The 13,571-nt window shown below is 47.5% G+C and overlaps 1 long non-coding RNA gene across 3 annotated transcripts; it reads left to right on the forward strand.

The window, feature by feature from the left end:
• Window positions 1–313: 313 nt before the first annotated feature.
• Window positions 314–13,141, forward strand: LOC120401328. 3 transcript variants are annotated; one of them, XR_005596379.1, is made up of 4 exons: window positions 314–633; window positions 2,660–3,404; window positions 5,145–5,247; window positions 13,094–13,130. It is a non-coding gene; the product is annotated as an uncharacterized LOC120401328 (long non-coding RNA). The 3 variants fall into 3 exon arrangements; XR_005596380.1 differs by lacking the exon at window positions 5,145–5,247 and having other exon boundaries at window positions 317–633; window positions 13,094–13,141; XR_005596378.1 differs by lacking the exons at window positions 5,145–5,247; window positions 13,094–13,130 and adding an exon at window positions 3,803–4,598 and having other exon boundaries at window positions 319–633.
• Window positions 13,142–13,571: the final 430 nt, after the last annotated feature.

Below are 13,571 nucleotides of genomic sequence, written 5' to 3' on the forward strand. Positions count from 1 at the left end.
CACAGACCAAAAGAGAAACACACTGAGATTGTGACAGAGACACTTCAGGGACTTGCAGCCACACACCGAAAGAGGCTGATACACACACCTGGTGCCTGGGCGAATCACACACACAGCGTGATAACAGACACCCAGTGATCCCACACATGGCGATCTCACGGGGTTACACACACACGGTGATCTCTCACACACACAGACAGAGATCTCACACAGGATGATTATACACAGATGGTGATCTCTCTCACACACACACACACACACACACACACACACACACACTGATCTCACACAGATAGGGTGATTTTACACACGCAGCCAAGGTCATGATCACACACAAGAGACAGGCTGATCGCACACACGGCAATCACACACACACAGCGATCACACACACACAGAGCGATCTCTCTCTTACAGGGTGATCACACACACACACGATCGTACACACCTCTCCAGGGACAGGGAGAACGCCAGGCTCCGCTCCGCGCGGAATCTGAGCACAGCAGCAGCAAACCCATCCTGGGTCTGGGCCTTTCTTCTCTCTCTTTTTCCATTTAGTCAAACAACACCTCCCCAAGCCCTGAAAAAATGCCTGCCTGTGAAGCGAGGAGAGGGCGCCGGGTCTGTAAATAAGAAGTGAGTACTGGCACAATGGCATGTGTTTCTAAATCGCAGTCTGTCCGAACCCCTCCTGGCCTGACCCCTTCCTGAAACCCCTGCCACACCCTGCAACCCCTGCCGCACCCCTCCTGCATCCCGACCCCTGCCGCACCCCACACCCTTCCTGGCCCGACCCCCCGCGGCACGCCACCCCCCCCCCCCACCCCACCCCCCCGCCCCGACCCCCCCGCCGCACCCCGCCCGCCGGCCCCCCCCCGCACCCCTCCTGGCCCGATCCCCGGCCCTGCAACCCCTGCGGCACCCCGCCCCCCTGCCCTGAGACCCGGGCCGCCCCCGGCATCCTCTGTCCTGACCCCTTCCTGAGCCCCTGCTTCACCCTGCACCCCGCATCCTCCTTCACCCCACACCCTGCCCTCAGCCCCTGTCACACCCCTCACCCTCCTGCACCCCTGGGGACAGGGAGGGGCAGAGTTGGGGGATTTTGGGGAAGGGGTTGGAATGGGGTGGGGCCAAGGAGGCATGGGGGTGTGTGTGTCAGTAAATGCAGTCCTCAGGACAATGTACTAGTCCTCATGGTCATTTGAGTTTGAGACCCTGATGCAGAACCGTTACTAGGTATTTTTGAGCCCCAGGCAAGAATATAAAATTGCGCCTCCCCAGGGCTGGCTCTTCTGCAGCAATTCGGCGGCAGGTCCTCAGTCCTCTCGGAGGAAGGGCCTGCCGCCGAAGAATGAATGAAGTGGCGGCAGTAAAACCTGTGATTTTGGGGTCAACTCATGATTTTTGACTGCTTGGGCTGGTAATGTTGCTTCCAAGATGGTCTTTGGTTCCAGTCTAGTTCCAATGCAGAGAGGGACTCACAGGTTAAGAGAGGAGGGAGGTGCTGGATATCAGCAGTGGCCACTAGGGATCAGCATGTGTCCTGAGAATGCTGGGAGTTCAGGTTTGCAGCCAGGATCAAGGGTGGCAGGTTTGTAGAAATTTTGGTGGTGCCCAGAACCCGCTCTGCCCAAACTCTGCCCACGGCTCTGGGAGGGAGTTTGGGTGAGGGAGGCAGTCTGGGGTGCAGGCCCTAGGCTGGGGCAGGGAATGGGGTGCAGGCTCTGGAAGAGAGTTTGGGGGTGGGAGGGGTACGGAGGGAGGGTGCTGGTTCTGGTAGGGAGTTTGGGGATGGAAGGGGTGCAGAGGGATGGGGTGCAGGGATGAGGACTGTGGCTGAAGGTGAGAGGTTTGGAGTGTGGGAGGGGCTCAGGTGAGGGCTCTGTCTGGGGCTGGGAATGGGAAGGGCTCAGGGCTGGGGAGAGGGGCAGCATGCAGGGGGATGAGGGCTCTGGTTGGGACTGGAGATGAAGGGTTTGTGGTGGGGGCAGAGGGTGCAGTGGAGGGTGAAAGCTCTGACTGGGGTGTGGGCTCTGGGGTGGGGCCGGGCTGGGGCTGAGTTTGGGGTGCAGGCAGGCTGCCCGGGACAGGGGCCAGAGAGGAGGACTTCCCCAGCCCTTTCCTGCTGGCAGCAGCAAGCTCTGGGGAAGAGCCCCCTTTCCTGCCCCTGCAGCACATTCACCTCCACCACTGTCACTGCATTGGCTCCTAGGGACCCTCTCAGGTCCAGGAATCTCCCTCACTTCCCCTGTGGTGGGTGCCAGGAGGTGCTGCATGCGGCTCTGCCCCTGCTGTTGCCCCTGACTGTAACCTCACTGAGGGCGAGGGATGGGGCTACCTTCTTGCCCAGCATGGGGCAGGAGCAGTGACTGCGGGCGGAGGGAGAGGGGCTCTGTGCTGCTGGAGGGTCTCGTTGGAAAAGTCTGAGGTGGAAGGGCAGGCTCAGGGTCAGGAAATGGGGGGCGCTAGGACCCTGCGGCAGCAATTGCTGCAGGGAGGCAGCATGGAGCTGCTCTGTCCAGAAGGAGGGGGGTGGGAGGAAGTTGGGGCTGGGGGGCACTCATGGGAGGCGTGGGGGGGCAGCAGGTGGGGCCAGGGAGGGGGATCACCTGGGTTATAAATATCTCCGGGCCAGCGGCTTTTTTTTTTCTTTCTCCGCCAGTTTCTGCACCTGAGGCAAGTGCCTCACTCCCCTCGCCCGGGCACTGCCCTGAGGTGAAGTAGGGTGAAGAGCTGGCAGAGCTTTCTGAGCAACTTGTATTGTGGGGATGTTCCCCCCCCCCTTGAACTAGGCATTAGAGGAAGGAAAGAAAGGCGTAAGGAAAGGAACAGGCGCAGCTTCTCGCCTGTCTAGCCAAGACCAGCGGGCTTTGTAGGCACCATGCCAGGCAGCTGATCTCTAGGCAAGAGTCCCACTGAGGTAAGTAGGAGCCCAGCTGCAGGGTCAGCCCTGGTGGGGGTGGGGGGGGCAGATGTGCACAGTTAGAACAGACGCGCCGCTCACTATCCGGCACCAGAACATTTCCACGCTGCCTTTCCCCCGCCCCACAGAACGCAGCCCTGGCTCGCTGAGCGATCTACCTTCCCATTGGCCACACTGGGTGACGTGTTGCTGCCGAACCTCCCTAATAAACAGCTCATTGGGCCATGGTGGCTGCTGGTTCGTGAGTGGCTGCGCTAATGGCCAATCAGCGCTATCCTGGGGGTGGGTGGGTGTGACTGACCGTGCGGCGCCGGTTGTTCGAACCTGAGCGCTGGGGAAGGGAGCGGGGACCCGGCAGCCCCGGGCGCTCCGGTGAGTGTGGGGCGGGGCGAGGAGTCGGGCACCGCCTCCACCTCAGCAGAAGCAGTAAGCGGAGTTGACAGGGGAGCCGTGGCGGGCGATTTGCAGCCGTGAGGACAGCTAGGTAAGTCGAACTAAGATACTTCGAGCTCAGCTATGTGAATAGCGTAGCTGAAGTTGTGTATCTTAGATCAATTTCCCTTCTCTCCCCCCCCCCAGTGTAGACCAGCCCATAGAGGCAAATCCTTAGTTGGCCCCTACCTTCCCATACCTGTAATGGGACCTACACTTTGCTATATGGGATAGGGTGGGCAAGATTTCAGCAGCCTGCACAGCACTTCCTTTCTCTGCAGGAGCTTCCTTGCCACTGCATGAAGTGGTTTGGTTTAGTAGATCTCCCACTGCATTGATATACTGGACAGCATAGCAGGAGAACCATGGAAACTAGTGGGATCATCTGCTGTCCTGTGCCTTTTGGGATTAGTGATCAGTTCCTTCCCCCCCCCCTTTTTTTTTAACCAGTTACATGGGTGTGTGCTGTGGGGAAGATATCCACAAAGAAAAAGTTTTCAAGGTGCAGAAGTTGCTCTGATAGACTGAACAAAGAGTATGCCAGCTCCCTAATGAGGCAGCCAGCAATGCCATATTGTTATTGTGGTAGACTGAACAACGATAACAAATATCTAAGAAACACAGATATCTTATATATACTAAAGCCATTTGAAAGTGTCATAAAAAGACATTTTAACAGCACCACTGTCTCCTTCTGTGAAAATCATTGGCTTTTCACCATATTTACATTCCATAAATACATCGAAGCTGAAGCAACAGGAGATGCTCTTGTCACAATGTTCTATTCCAATAATATTCTCACTAATTTATTAATGTGTAAGCAGGACCTCACTTCAATAAAGCATACATTTAAAATGAAATATATCTCCACATATGCCAGTAGCATTTTTCACATCCCTTTAAAATTATATTCAAGTAAATTATCTTTTGGTTTAAAAGCATCCAACCACAAAGATGATTTAAATCTTATCAGCGGTTCCCTTTTTTATTACCTTTAAGAATAGTTACCTGTCTTAAAGAAAAGATTTCAGAAAATAAAAACGTGAACACAATGAAACTGTAAGAGGCAAAGGAGCAGTAGTATTACACCCGGTAGTATTGTGTTCTGAGAAAATGTATAGTAGTGTGCTTTGGGCAACTTTCAGACTTTTATCAGCAGATTGTTTTCACAATAGAAATTACACTGGGAATTTATTAAATGGAGTTTCAGTGTACTCTAGTTCTCTATCAACCACCAAAATTACAAGCAGTATATTATTTTAATAAAATGACAGATAAACTGAAACACTTCTAATAGGAGAATTTCCTCTAAAACGGAAATTCTTAGCATATTGACTTTCAGTTTAAAATTTCAGTCTAACCTACTTCAAACAATGAAAATTGTTCTGTTCTTGCTGTTCAAAATAGTTCAGTAATTGTTTTCTGTTGAATCAATGTGCTGATTCATTGTAAATTGAAAGTTGCATTGAATTTATCCTGTGCCTAAACACTTCTAGTTTTTTTAGTTTTGCTGCTTACTTATGGAAACTTAGCACACACTTGTATTATAGCCAAGTGTAATCTGTTATCAGTTTGGTATGGAATGCCTGTGTTGTGGGCGTTCACTCCGTCATGGAAGACTGTAAGCAGTTTTGGGGCAGAGACCATGACTTCCTCGTATGTATTTCATTTTTTTTAAGTGCCTACTAAAGTGGGCTTTCAATCCTGATTGCAGGGGTGGGATTGCTATTGTAGTAGAAATAATAAATATTCCCCTTGCATCACTGTGATTTATGATTAAACTTCTTTATAGCATGAAATGGTGGTGCAAAAATGGGAAACTACTGAATCATCAAAGACGAATTGTAGAACGCAATCGTCACTCCTTAGAATAGAAAATAAAAGAGAAGGAAAAGGTAAGACAAGACCCATTTTTTTTCACAAGTTTAAAGTTGCCTCCAGACCACTATTACCAGAGTGAACAAGTTATTCATTGAGTATTTGTCCGTGTAGATCCCACTCTAGGTGCATATGTGCTTCAGGCACGCAAGACTGGATTCTTCTTTTTTGAGTGCTTGCTCATGTCGATTCCATATTTGATGTGTGCGTGCCCACGTGCACGCTGTCAGTATTTTTTTCCCCTAATGGTACCCCTAGGGCCGGCTTTGGCAACCTCTGGAGCCCTGTGCTTATGCGCCGGTACATTGGGCCCTGCTGGCCCCAAGCCCGCTCAGTTCCTTCTTTGCACCAGTTACGGTTATTGGAACGCTCCTTGTTTTCACAAGTCCGATAGTGGTTTCTTTAACTTTGGACTCTGAGTTTTTTCTTGTATCTCGTTACTGTAGTGTTAGTAGTTAGCACCTACTCTTGGGAGCCGTCAGGGCCCACGACATTTCATGGCACCTTCAACATTGGAGGCATTGCGAGCAGCAAGAGACTTGATGTCTCTCCCTGTGCCACCCATGCATGGGGACCTAGGCCCATCTTTGGGAGACCTTTCAAAGGCGGTTTCCTCTAAAGGGAAATCTGTGATGAGGCTACCTTCTGGGATTTCGATGTGGCACCGCTCCCCAGCCTGACGCTCCCCATCATCATGTCGCTGGCCTCCACCTTCCCGGCAGCAGTCCTCGGTACCGTGAAGCGCATCTCCAGCTCTGAGACACGGGTCACTTTCCCCGTGGTGCTGCTCCCTGGTGTAAGGGTGATCCCCAACAAGCCATGGCTACCAGCATGAGGCCACCTCAGCTCCACTCTAGTCTCTTCCTAGGGAAGAATCTTCCACGGTGTCTGAGAGTGAGCCCTCCTCATCCCAGTGGCTTCAGCAGTAGGCCTGTCATTTGGTCCCTGGCCATCCACCCAAAGGCCACCCCAGTGTACTTGAGGACATGGGATGGAGCAAGTGTCTTGCTGGAGGATAGGAGGGTGCTTAGGAGAAAGCAGAGGGGAAGCACTAGCACTAGTGTGAAGATCTATATGTGACTAATATTTAAGTGCAACTAAACATATCACAGGTCAGAGCAAGCTGTGGTATGTTCCTGTCACAGGGTGAGCTGGTCCATTAAAAGACTGGGGCACAGCAGCAGCTGTTGTCAGGTGTAGCCCAGCTCCTGTATGATGGGAATAAATACAAGGGTCATGTGACAGAAGCATGCATCTAAACCGGGCCTGCTGACAGGTAAAAGGGCAGCCTGTGGTCAATAAAGAGAGAGACACAAAATGTGTGAGAGAGGCCAGAGAGAGACTCTCTCTCCTTAGTGCCCAGGCAGAGGGCCTGTGAAGAGGACAGGTGGCAATTTTCTAGAACTCCGAGGCAGAAGCCTTTTGGGGGTAGAGATTTACAAGGAACTGGAAGCGGTGCAGGATAAGCCTCCATTGATGGGCCTGCAGGATGCAGAAGTCCCAGCTAGGAGGGGTTGGACTACAAGGATGGGCATGCTCTGATCAAGACCTGGAAAAACTTGTGTTATGATAATAAACCAACCTGGAAGAGAGCACTACTGTAAAATCGCCACATGTGATATCTGGTTTGATGCAAGAGTGAAGGTAAACTGAGGTAGCAGATGGGCCCAAAGGCAGTCTGGGGGTAATGCCCTACAACCGTTCCCTTTAGCCTTGTTCTGATACGAGCACTGCTTCTTTTCTACCCCCACTCTCTAATAGAAAACTGCTTTTTTATTTATGATAGACATGGTCTACACTGACTTAATACAGAGGTTGTAAATTTGTCCACGATAGCTGTCCGCCATAGCTATGTGTCATCCTAGCTGTGTGAGCACGTTAATCAAACCTTTTCTACAGAGGTGGTTAGTATTTTCTCTACACATACTCTTCTTTCCAGGTTTACTCTTGAAACACTTGATTCATACTGAAACTTGGACGTCTATAGGTTTTTATCCAGAAAAGCCTACTCCTTTCTAGACTGGAACTAGGTCATTCTCATTTTTTTCTCTCTTGACGTTGGTAATAAATTTACTTCCTTTTTAATTTGGAGTACTATAGAGCTATTATGACGGATATAAAACGGATTAAAAAGGTTGAAAACCAGTTAGAATTTGATGGTGTTACAGTTATGCTCTTGTTAACTTCCTGGTTTACATAGCGATATAAAGTCAGGTGATCAATTTAAGATTGAGGATAGCACGACACTAATTTCCCTTACCCCCGAAGAATGTGGTTATGGAGACAGAGGTGCAAGCTGAATGTCTTTGTTGGTCCATAAAAACGGGGAAATAAGGTGTACTAATACTGGTTTTCGAACATGTAACCTATTCCTTGAATATATGGTAAGTGGAAAAGGTAATTTGTCAATTTCTTGGTATTTCAATTGTACAGAATTGAGTCCAGTTTGGTATTGATGCTTTCTGTTTGTTGGCTGTTCAATGGCATATTTGGTGATAGCAGATCATCAGTCCAACACCTAAATGTTACCTCTCAAGTGAACAGTTGAGGACTGAGTGGGAATGGGGAAGGATCTTCTAATCCCAATAGGTGCTCGCTTTGACAAAATATGTTATGTTAAAAAAAAATGGAGAGCAAGTGTTGAATCTGCTGCCCTTATGATTGAGCTTAAAAGAAAGCACTGGTTAGGATTCCCAATGATTACCAGACTGTACTATAACTATTGCTTAAATTATGACTATATTTATACATTACAACTATATACTTGAAAATGTGCCTGAAAATATTGTTCATAACCTTGCCCAGTCTTGAGTTAAAGATTTGTGTTACCGTAACCTGTACTGTTTTTGGTATGATACAGAATCTAGAACCCAGGATTAGAGAGTGAAAGGAGGATGGATTTTTCAGATATCTGAGCTATTTTTAATTGTACTTTTTTTTGAAGCCATCGTGCTGAGTTTCAAGGTTTAGGGCCAAATTCTGCTCTTAGTTATACAACACAGAAGTCAACAGTTACTCCAAACTTCTCTTTCTGTAGGAGGAAGCAGAACATGGCTTATTCTTTTTGCTTTGTTTTCTAACTATCTTTGGAGCTCATCGTTTACGGGGACATCAGGAATTTTTAATTTTTTAAAATAGATTAAATATGACTACAAATAAAATGTGATGTGTTTTCCTCATAGGCAATAGCAGTGAAACACCGTTTGGAAAAAGGACTCCAGTGAGCTTAACACAGAAGCTGTGCAGAGCAAAACAGGCTTTACTAGCAAACCAGTCAAAGGAACTGGAATAATTAATAATTTAAACTGGAAATCAGTAAGAACTGGTGCCATTTATGCCTTACTGACTCCCAGGGGAACTCTGCAAGCTCTGTGTTGGAGAATAGTGTATTTCCACCAGAAGTTGTGTTTCGATACTGTCTTATTCTGGCTGTCCTCTTTTGGACCATCTTAAAAGACTGTGACAAAGTTCCTCCTCTGCCTTGGTGGGTCCTGCACTTATTGGCGGATTTGCTCACCTCAGAGATTCAGGGCAGCCTTCAGTTTGGCCAGTTTTGTGGCTCAAACCTGCCATTCACTCAGCTAACCCCATCACTGGCCAGCATGAGGAAAAGGAAGGAGAACAATCCCCACAGTCTCTGCTGACCTACCTAGTGGGTCAGGGGGACAGGCCAGGGACCTTCCCCTCTGGTGGGACCCACAGTCCAAGTCAACTCCTCTTTATATCCAATAGGGGGGAGGAGAATGGGGGGAACCCAGGCCCGCCCTCTACTCTGGGTTTCAGCCCAGGGCCCTGTGGATCGCAGCTGTCTACAGTGTTACACGTAACACCCGTGTGACAGGTACAACTCCCTGGGCTACTTCCCCATAGCCTCCTCCCAACATCTTCTTTATCCTCACTACAGGACCTTCCTCCTGATGCCAGATAGCGTTTGTACTCCTCAGTCCTCCAGCCGCAGGCCCTCTCACTCTTAGCGCCTTGCGCACCCTTCACTGACTGAAGTGAGGTCCTTTTTAAACCAGGTGCCCTGATTAGCCTGCCTATCTTAATTGATTCTAGGATCTTCTTAATTGGCTCCAGGTGTCATAATTAGCCTACCTGCCTTAATTGGTTCCAGCAAATTCCTGATTTTTCTGGAACTGCCCTGTTATCTTACCCAGGGGAAAAGGACCTGCTTAATCTGGGGCTAATATTTCTGCCTTCTCTCGCTCTCCTGTAGCGGGCCCCTGCGTTGTGGACCCAACCGGTTTCCCTGCCCCTTCACTGTAAGCCGGCTGCACGACTTGACGCCAGTTTGTTTCCAGACTGTGCCAAGGAAACATCTGTATGTGCTCGTGCTCCACACCTTGCACTTCCTCACCTTCGCGTCCCACCCTGACACAAAGTGGAGGGACTTCCTGCCTCCTCTAGAGGGTGGGGAGCCCCGGTGGGCCAGTCTATACTCCACCCTGCTCCCAAAGCTCGCCGGGGATGTCAGTTGGTGGCTCCTTTAGGGGATGTGAGCACGAGCATGTAATTGGCGCAGTTCACCCCTGTCCTGGACACCTGCCCTTTCCTCGGCGTGAGGGAGACTCTGGTGCACGTTTACCTGGAGTACGCCAAGCTGCAGCCTCTATTCTGGCTCCTCACAGATATCCAATTGCGTCTTTGGCTGCACTTTTCCCCTCACCTCCTTATTTATGCACTGGCTATTGGTGGCCCCACAAAGTCATGGGACCTCTTGGTCAACCTCCTCCTGGCCCTGGCTGAAATGGCTGTCTATAAAACCAGGGAGAGGAGGTTGGCCAATGGAGTCTCCTGTAACTGTGGGGCCTCTTTCCGGTCCTCCATCCATTCACGCATCTGGGCAGAGTTCCTCTGGGTGGCGTTCACTGACTCCCGTGATGCCTTCGAGGAGCAGAGGGAGCTGTCTGGGGTTCTCTGCTCGGTGTCCCCATCAGGTTCCCTTCGACTGACCCTTTGACAGCACGTCTGTCCTTGTTATTTCATTAGTTGTCTCCTGAAACCACTTGCTTTCCAGGTCCTGTGGATCCCCCCTTAAGGCTGGGGTGATCTTTTAGCAGTGGGCTCCCCACTTCCTGGATCCCAATAGGCTCACTCTCCTGTAGCCCTCTGGCCCGACCCTGTCACAAGACCTATAGCTGTGATACAAAATAAGGCCCCGATCTTGCAGTTTTTGCAATTGATTCCATATGGACTGACTCCAGGCCAAAAATTGGTTGTATGGTCAGAGTTTAAAAAAATGATTTTGCACCAGCATACCTCAGATAGGGTTACAGTTCATATGGAATTATTTGTCTAATCTAATTATGTAGACTCTTTGTTTAGTCTTAAAAAATAAAATATATTAAATATCTGTTTGAGTTGATTTGGAACTTCTAGAAACATTAGCTGCTTCCTAAGTATAAGTGTGTTTTGCTTAATTCTAAGATTTCATGGAGGAGTGGGAAAATCCCCCAAATGATTTGTACATTTTAACTCTTCAAGCACTATAGACTAGCATTATCAACAAAATTTAACTATGAAGCCAGATCCTGCTCTGGCATATATCAGCATAGCTCCATTGAAATCAGTAAAGTTATTCCAATTTACACAAAAAGCATCTGGCTGTAACTTTTGATTTTTAAAAAACCTTGATTGTAGATTAAAAGATTTTTCCTTTAATTTGGCGTTAGAAGGAAAATGAAAGGGAAGAGAACTCAGAATAGTCATAGAAGCAACATCAGCGATTGGGTTTTTTTAAGTTCTTCTATTGTGCCAATTGCTGTTGTATCTGAATGCTTTCCAGAATAATTAAGAATAATTAAGGTGACTAGCATCTGTTATTTGAGGTTATTTGAGGTTTCTATTTCTCCCATATCCCCCAGAGCAGTGGTTTTCAACCTGTGGTGCACAGACCCCTGTCTAAGGGGTTCTCGAAAGGTTGTTGTTACAGCGGAACAGTGGTTTTCAAGCCGTGGCCTGTGGGGGTCCACAGACCATGTCTAAGATTTCCAAAGAGGTCTGCACTTCCATTTGAAATTTTCTAGGGTCTGCAAATGGCAAAGAGGTTGAAAATCACTGTCCCAGAGGGCAAAGAGTGTGTGTGTTGGGGGGGAGGGGGTTTAAATACGAAAAATGGTGATGTTAGTTGTCATTCTCAGTTTTTGCTGGAGTGAATTTCATAGTATTGGGCCAGCTCCTGAAAAAGCCCTGTCTGCTGCATCTGCTAGTTTTACTTCTGATGTGTAGACAGTTGTTCCTGAGGAACACAGCTACTGAAGTCTGAGAGAGTAAGATGGTATATTGGGCCCATTTCCTTTACAGCTTTGAAAATAAAGACCGAGATTTGATTCAGTGTTCTGTTGGGGAATGAGCGGAGTGAGTGAAACATAGGACTGATGTACTCAAGTGAACCTGTATTACTGAGGAGGTGTGCTGCTGTGTTCTGTAACTCTTGCAGATTTTGCAGGGCAGAAGCATTCAAGTCTAAATACGTTGGATTGCGATGATTCGAGCAAGAGTTAATGATGGCCTATGTGGTTGAGGCCAAATTGTAAATACAAATGAGGGGATGTAGCCTTACCAGATTAAGGTAGGAGAATGCATTTCTTGTAAATGGTTTTGTGAACGTTCAGCATCAGAGCATGGGATTTTTTTTATTTTTTTTTTGCAGCTATGTTAGGTTGTTGGTTCCAGCTTTTTGTTGAATGCTTCTTAATCAGAGCCACTTGTGCTGAGTCACAGCAAGAGGGGTGGGCGTTTCAGCCATTTGAACCACTTGAATTTTGTTGATATTTTGAACACAGGAAGCTGATAATTCATACAGCTTTGAAACATTTGTTACACATCAGCATTGTCTGTAAATGTTGTCTCTTGACACCTGTGTCTTTTAGAATGATTGATAGCAGAGAGTGTGTGTGTGTGTGTTTGTTCTGGTATAGCAGTTGGATATTTTGGACTAGGAGGTTGTGAGACAAAAGGAAAATAACTAAAACCGTTGATGCTTCTAGTTATGTTCTTTGGGTGACTTGTTTAAATAGCTGAAAATACAGACTTGCTGTGTCGGCAAGGTTTTAATTTGTTTTCCATCCAGACCCTCCCTTTTCTTGAATTTGGCCTCTGTGCACTGGTGCCCATCTGCTCGTAGTAAGTAGATGAAGAAATGATGGCTTGCTTCTTCCAGTAGAATCCCACCAGTGCCATGCCATCTGTTACCCAGCAATGCAGGAACAGATGGGTGGAAGGAGTTAGTTTCTTAGAAATAACTTTTATTTCAGTTCCCAGGTAGGACATAGTTGTATGGGGTATTTTAACTTTTCTTAACTTTTTTGGAAAAAAAGATGCTTAGAAAATGTACTATCCCGAGCCCCCAGGTATTACTGACTAATAAGACTTCACATCTAATGCTATCTTGTTCCCAAGAGCAACTTCATATATTTGACTCATCCACACTGAGGGATGGGTGGTCTGAGAACAGCAGCTAGAACTGGAAAGTTCTCCCGTGTTCTGATACTGACTCCCCTCTGTGGCTATGGGCAAATCACTTAACTTCACTGACGCTCAGTTTTTGTGGGCTGGATTCTATCCTGTGTCAAGATCTGCTATGGGCAGGCACCAGAGAACTGGTTGCAGCTCCCTGGTTCCATATCCTGAGCCACCTAAGTACTGCTGTGATCTGTGCCAGCTGGGAGACGTCCCAAAAGGATTGTCTGCCCTCTGAGGACTGCCAAGAGTGCCGTTTGTGTTCCTAACTCATGTATGTGTTTAGAAACCAAGGTTCAACTTTCCAGAGTCTTCATGGCACTCAGATGGGTAGTATACCACATCACACTACTCTCTATTGACTTAATCAACTGTTTTGTAACTAATGTTTTGTTGTAGGAAATGGAGGAAAAAAACCTTCTTCGCTGCCAGTCTGATCAAAAATCTCAAGAAATCCATCAGCTGCAAGAAGGACTGAAAACAGCTAAACAGTTTCTGAAGGAGACCCAGAATTATGCGGAAGAGATGAAAAGTGAGATACACATTTCTACCTATTTAAATCCTGTTACAAACTATAACTTCAATGTGGAGGTTCTTTAAACCTCATTATCAATGGTGATTTGAAGAATACCCAAGAAAAAAAAGTTCCCATTGTGTGATATAGTTAAATTAACTTTCAGCTAATACACGCAATTCTCTTTCCAAACTGAGATGGAACTTCTTTATACAAATATATAGTACTAACTCATAAAATTATATGGTTTTAAAGCAATTTAAAATGAGGAATAAATATGTCCCAAAGAGAACTATATGATCAGCACATTAAATACTACCATGTGCTCCTGTGTTTTAAAATCCCAAGCAAACAAATATACCT

The sequence above is a fragment of the Mauremys reevesii genome, linkage group 3 (assembly GCF_016161935.1).
Source record: "Mauremys reevesii isolate NIE-2019 linkage group 3, ASM1616193v1, whole genome shotgun sequence".
NCBI classification, from domain to species: domain Eukaryota; kingdom Metazoa; phylum Chordata; order Testudines; family Geoemydidae; genus Mauremys; species Mauremys reevesii.